The following is a 7641-nucleotide window of genomic DNA, read 5'->3' on the forward strand; positions in this document are numbered from 1 at the left end:
AACCCACTGACAAGGCTGACTCCACCACAACAAACCTATTGATTTCTAGCAAACAAAAAGCATGATGGCTCCACTTAGATTGTTCCTAGACCAGCTTCTAATCCTTCGAAAGGGAATTCGTTATAATTTAAGCAAACCCCTCTGGAATCAATCCGAGTTAAAGTAAGTTGAATAGAGGCGAGGGAAGCTCGGTGGAGCTTTGATACCCAAGGCCTCACCGGTATTACAAGGAGGCGCAGTCACGCATTCAACTTACAGAAACCGTCAAGAACTTCGAAGTATGCTTAAAAGAGTAACCAATATTTTTTGAATGACTTTCTATTAAGCTCGTTACCCTATCGGTCTCGTTCTAGTCAAAATTTTAGGCTTAGGTTCGCGTTTGGTGTCGTTTTCCTAAGGCGGGCAAGAAGAGAACGGTGATAAAATCCGAACCCTTATCTTGTATGGCCAGTCCTTGCCCTTTACTAGGAAATTAAAGCAGTCGTTTTAAAGTCCTCAACATATATGCATACGAAGGAAGACAGTAACTCGCTGACAGGGGATTCACGAGTGTTTCGACAAACTTACCTCCCGTACCAGACGGGGGATGAACCTTTGTAGTCGACTCGGGCCACGACTCCTATGTCATGTACAAACCCGAGGCGCCGAGACGATATCGTAATCGTCGTCCTTCTCTGCAAACAGTTTATATTTAAACTACCCTTCCGTAGGGTTTTAAAATAATGTCCCAAAATTTAAAGTCCAAAGTCCAAAAAAAATAAAGTGCAAAAGAAAAAGGAAGTCTAAAAAAAAATCTACAAAAATAAAAATCTCTCTTTTTTTTTATAAAATATTAAAGGAGAGAATGGGGTTAGGATTCCACCATTGGTCGATATTAGTGATTTAATAAAACAATAATTATGCAACTCAACATTTAAATTGATTCTAATAGTATTGCCTAGACATGTAGATTTCCAAAAGAATAGATGTTAATCCAAACATAGAATATCAAAACCCTAAAGCAAGCATATTCTATCAAGAGAAAATACACCTAACTAATCAAAATCATATAAACAATTTTTAGTTCAATGCAAAAATCATAATAGAGTTATTGTAATTAATTAATGGAAATATATCACTTTTAGCGAAACAACGACTTCCTCCATAGCCCCAAGGATTGGGTTTAGCTCCTCATTATTACAAAGAAAACTAAATAGAAGAAATAAAAGAAAATTGTGAAACTGGCTACCGGCTCACCGGCTCTCCCTTGATTATGCTCTCTTACTCTCTATTTATACACACAAACCCATTAATCAAATATATTCTTCCGTAACTCCAAAATCTTCTTCTTTTTAATTAAAAATATCTTCAAGAATTTTTCTTCTTCTTTATATTCTCTAAATTTCTTTATTATACCCAAATCTTCTTTAATTCGCAGAATCAAATCCAAGAGAAAATCCTCTAAGATATCTTTCATGTTTAATAGAAGATAACTTCCTTTTTTTCAAAACTCCGGTAATTAATACTCATAGATTTCCTGTTTTTAAGGAAGAAGATATTCTTGTCTTAAAAATTGTAAATCCTTTACTGTTGAAACCCAAATTTCTCGCCAATATTCTGTTTAAAAATGAAGAAGAAGGTGGTCCCCCTATCCAAAGTTCAGGTGCCTTTATTAATTTTCTCAGAGAGGTGCAAGCATCACTATTCGAGCAACTTTTTCCACACAAGTGTATTTCTCCAAAAACACCTACACAAACATAAAAACACCATAATAAGTACAAAATCAAGCACTAACAATAGAGACACTAAGGACAATTCAGACATAAAAATGTGTCTATCACCTATGCTCACTGAATCAGCATTGTCAATTACAGAGCTATTTTTGAAGTTAGTGAAAGGTCATAATTCTTACTATGTTCGACGGCTGCTGCTGCAATGCCCAGATGCATTTACACCTGCCCAACTACAAAACAATCTTCCTATTTTATTTTCCATCCTTGAGGACAAGGATGTTTTCAAGGGGAGTAGAATTTCTTAGTATAGAATGTAGCGGCTACCAGGTATGCATACCATCATTCTATCCTTCTGTTTGTTAATTTGTTGTAGTAATACAACATGGATGTTTGGACATCATGGTACACATACCAGGTATGCATACCATCATTTAAAATCAAAATCAAGGTGTTTTATTATGCATACCCGTTTGCATACTGCTCCAGGTCACAAAAATTTTGTTTGCAAACCCGTATGCATACTGGCCTGTAGATGTCGATTTTCGGTAAACTTATTTTGGCTGTAATGTCTTCGTCCGAACTCGGAATGACCTCATTGTTTTTGTGTTCTCTTCCTCTTTGAATTCTCTTGGAAATGGAGATGAGAATTCCTGAATTTGGAAGAGTTAAGATTGGTCTTTGTCCCGACTCTTGTTTTTGAGTGTTTTGCTTCGTTTCGTCGCTCTTGTTCCACTTATGTTGGACTTGGGAACTTGGATTCTTGGAGTAATTATCTCGTAAGCTCGATTTTAGCTTTTACAAGAATGTAGTTGGTGAAACACAATGAATGAAGTTCAAGAATGGGCAGTAGTACATATTTCTATGGGATTCTTGAACGTTCACAATCATCTTTTGTGAATTGTGATGCATGGTCGATAATGACTTTGTATGTTCTTCTTTGTTAAGAAAATATTTTTATATGCCTTTGGTAGCTATTCTTGGTGTATATCCGTGAGAAAAAGATTGATTTTACCCTTTAAGGACAAATCATCTTGTGTGTGCATTACGAGTTTGTCTCAATGTCTAGGAAACTTCTTATGAGAATTTATTCTTGTGTTTTTAAGAAGGATAACTAAGGTTTGTAATAACCATTATTGTGAGTATACATAGCTATTTCCAACGTTTTCATCTTGCAATGTTTTTATATTTATTTATTTAAATTCCAAGTTATTTGGAAGATGATTTTTGCAGTATTAATCTTTATGGTTTCATATATTGCAATTTGTTATGGGATATGTTGTTTACGTCCGTGAACCTTGATTGTCCCATATGTGTTCAAAAGTTATCTCTATTAAATGTCGGTATGCAAATATTTATAAAAGATAGAATGAACTTTTGACAACAAAAGTTAAGCCTATTATGTCTTCATGATGGAAGATAGGATGAAATTTTGTTTACAAAGATTCTAAGTCTATTATATGTCATTGTGGAAATAGTGATGAAAAATAGAATGAATCTTTGATTATTCCGCAGTATTGGTCTTTCGCTGATCCACATCTTTGTGTACGTACTGTGTTGCTCCGTAAGTTTTCTTATATCGAGCATGGCCAATTGAATTGATCATTTTCCTTGTGGTTAATTCAATTGATATTTTTGGATACAAATTCATGTTTCATGTAATTTGTTAATGTCCAAAGAAATCCTTCTTTTCTTGTAAAAGCAAGGTCGCTCTTGTTGTTCTTTCGGGAATGACATTTTATGGGGGAGAGTTCTTATTTGAACTTGTGCTTAATTGCCAAATCTTTATGGGGAATGCGGCTGTGGAATATAGTAGGAGTTTTCTTGTATCTTTATAAACTCCTTGATGAATGCATTTAGCTTCGGCTATATGATTACAACTAAATACGTTTATATGTTGTTCTCTTTTGGTCACGAAGTATCTCTATGAAAATTTCATTAAGATCCCACTATTTTTCGTACCTTTCCAAATTTTTATTGACAAAAAAGGGGAGAATTAATGTGTAGTTTCATACTACAAATACATATGGTTTACGGATCATTATGTAAGGGGAGTGGTCTTCATTGTGAGATGAAGTATTGACTAAGTGGGCGTGATACATATCACCATAGTATTGTTGTCAAAGTTGTGGTACAATTGAACTTTGAGATGGTGTAATAATACTATGACACTGTATAACAATGATTAAGAGCAACTGTTTTTTCATTGTTATTGCTACGGATCTTCAACAACTATAATGCTGAGTTGAACACGTTTAGAATCATGGAGTACTTGGAAGTGACGAAGATTTCGAGTTATGTTGAAGAGCCAAGGAGATCAAGCATTTGGATGAGAAGCTACAAAGTTTATTTATGTTGTAATACATATATATTGATAGTTTTGTCACTAAAATTGACCAAGGGGAGATTTTTAGAGCACTGCTCGGTCGAACTCCCAGGAGTTGCTATCTCGAGCTTGTTTGTCAATGTTAGTGATCAAAACTATAAGTCTTGATTTCTAGTCTACTTATAGATGTCTCGGACTAAGATATATTGTGTAGTTGAGCATTAGACTTCATGGCGTTCATCATTTGAAGACGAAGAACTACTAAGGAGAACTTGTGGAACTTCATCAACAAAAGGTATGTGGAGACTGAAACTCATCTATCACTTGGAAATTCTATTTCTATGCTATATCCTATATTGAGACATAAGTCGTAGTGCTATTTAGTTTTCTATTATGCACATTTGGTATTTCGAGCTGAGTTTAACTCGCTTACATATTTCTCGAAATATGTGTCGATAAGCTTTTGCTTCGACCAAGTTCATCTTATATTCTTGACAAAAGTCAAAAGATGATCATGTGAAAATTTCCGAGTAACATCTTACATGGTTTGTGTAATGCAATCATTTGGTGTAGACTTGGAATGTTTCAATATGATCATTTCAATAACTTGAAAATTGCTTTGATGCTAATAGTGTGTAAAAATGGCTATTGTCATCCTCTAAGAAAGCTTCAATGATTGAAATAGAGTTTAAAACAGTTAACCAATATTGGATTATGAAAATGTTATGCACTCTTGCATATATGTAATCCATGTCCAGGAACCATAGTATACATACCCGTATGCGTACCTGTTGGTTTGAGAAGTCCGGGAACCTAAGTATGCGTACTGGCGTGAGGTTCATGTCCGAGATTTTCAGTTGGGATTGGAGGTATGCGTACCCATTCGCATACTGGCGACACCCAAACTCAGTCCGGGTATTTTAAGTATGCGTACCCGTTTGCATACTTGAAGGTTAAAGTTTTAAAATTTGTTGTGTACATGAACTAATACATTTATATAATAAGGAATGCAATCTTTGCAAACCGTGGGTATAATGTTCATGAATTGATTCGAGTGAATCAAAACGATTTTGCTTCAATTGTGTTCTTGTATACATCAATGAGAATATAACAATTGAACAACTCTTTAACTAGTTTCATTTGAGTCATTTTAACTAGTTATGGTTAAGATGGACAAGGTTGATATGAGAGTGTTCATATGGCTAACTTCGGTTTACTATTGTTGAGCCAACATGGTGTACAAGTTTAGGTACGGTTACTGATAGGTGTCTAAAACACCTTGATATTTATCTATTGTTTATGTTTTCTTTGCGAAGTTTTCTTGTAAATTATGTATTTTATGTTTGATTTTGAGTTTTAGGTAATTTGGAGCAAAAGAACAAGAAACGTCGCTTGAAAGAGCTAAAGTGTCATTTCATGTGCAACTACTATTGGAGGTGAATTATTTCTCATTATTTGCTTTTATTTATTCATCTCTATCTGAAAAGCATGTCGGCTTTAGTGATGCGAATTATGTCTGAAAAGCATGGCAGCTTTAGTGATGAAGAGAAATTGAAGAGAAAAAATGGATATGAGAGGTAAGAGAGGGTTGCTGTTTGAACCTTCCCATAAATGCGCTAAAGGCACCCCAGAAGTTCTAGTATTTACACCTTAAAAATTGCTATTCGTACCCTCGGAGAATTAATCTTTGTACCCCAAAATCGCTAAAGGGAGACCATCCACGGATAAGGGGAGGTCATCTTCTCCATTTGAGTTTCAAATTTTGGCGGGAAATCAGGTTTTAATGGCTGCAGATTTAGCGTTGAAGATTTGAAGGTGTTCTACTGAGATTCAATTGCTGGAATTGCATGGGTATCGTCCTTAAGGCTAAAAAGATCTGGTATGGTCGTTTGAATGGATTGAAATTGTCTAGAATCTTGATTTGAGCCAAACAGATTGAAAAGAAAATTGGCGGGAAAGTTTTCTTCACGAACTAGATTTAGGGTTCGAATTTTGGCCGAGAATTGATGAGATTTAATCGATGGATTTGTTTGCAATGGGTTTGTTAAGAGTAAACAGGGTGGATATGGGTGATTTGTTCCACCCGCTTGGGATGGATAACTTGATTGATGCAAAACAGAGGAGAGGGTTTGTTTTCGGGTTTGTTAGAGAATTGGAGGAGTTTCGGGTAAGACTCAATGATGGATTAGTGTTGGTTTAGGCCTGTTTCATTCAAATAGGCTTGTTAAGATTCTTGTGTTCGAAGAAAATGAAGTTTCTACGTACTTTAAGTAAAACATGGAGGACATTGATTCTCTATTATTGTAAGTGGTGACGTATGTCTGCATGCGTTTAGCTTGTACTCGCAACGTGACTGGATCGTGTACACCACCAAAAGACGTGTGAACAAGAAAGACATGGAAATAATTCTCAAAACAAAGAAAGAAAACCCGTAACTTGCTGAGAAGGAGAAAGAGAGATTTCATCGAGATTTATGGACACTGTTGTGTATATATAGGCTGTTGGGAGGTCAAGGAAGGAAGACGGAGAGTCTGGAATAGAATACAGAGCTAGGAATCGAGAAATTACGAGTTGCATGCAAAGTTTTCTTCTTCTGCAACTCAAGAACACGAAGAACAAGGTACGCTCAAGACAGTCGCATAAAGGTATCGTTCAACAATGACAGAAGAAAAATATCCCATACTGTTTTGTAACGATAGACCTTTAGCAGCAGTAGCAGCTGAACAGTTTTGGTTGCTGAATACCTGTAGTGACTATAAATCGTTGTAAGCATACTTGTATCTTTTTGAATACAATGATTAAGCAATTTTTCTCCAATTATCGATTCATGAGTAGTTAAATTTCTTTTCTAGGATTTTGAAAGAAGCTATTTTCGATGAGTGAATTTTAGTAATTATCTTCTTTGACATAACTACTCCATTATTGTGCTTTTAAATTCTTAAAATTTTTCTCTTTATATGCTTCGTGAATTTTTTTTTGGGTAGTTTAGGTATCGTTCTTTTATAAGCGAAGGAAAATTAGGCCTTAGAATAGCGACGAAATTCATTAAAAAAAGAGCTTGTAACGTTATATCTTCCAAAGCATGATATTGGGTTCGAAACTGTTTTGAGTAAAATATGAGTATTTTGCCAAAGAAATTGTTATTGAGTTTATAAATATTGGAAGTAGTGGAATCCAAAACCCTAGAATCTTATATCCTTGGTAACCAAAAATCAATTTTAATTAGTTTGTCTTAGTATTTTTCTTTTAATAATCAAAAACCAAATCTTTAAAAAAGAGTCCGAGCAACGAATCTTTCTTACCACTTTAAAACTACATCAGTTACTCAAACCTAAATGAAGGTACATTTCATTTTTGTGTAACAAGCTATGTTCGATCTAACGGTTGAAAGATATTAGCTTGGGTTTAATCAAGTTTTCATCTAACGAAGAATATTGAATGCTTTGTTACCAAGGTAACTTAGATTGCAAACCTTGATTTGAAAACTAAATAAAGGATAACTCTAGCAACTGGGAAACCTAATCCCCACACTTCTGTATGACACTAGTTGCGACTAGAGTCGATTTTCCTTTAAACTTAGGTTTTTCACGAAACCCTGTAGGTTAA

Source organism: Papaver somniferum, unplaced genomic scaffold (assembly GCF_003573695.1).
Source record: "Papaver somniferum cultivar HN1 unplaced genomic scaffold, ASM357369v1 unplaced-scaffold_137, whole genome shotgun sequence".
NCBI lineage: Eukaryota > Viridiplantae > Streptophyta > Magnoliopsida > Ranunculales > Papaveraceae > Papaver > Papaver somniferum.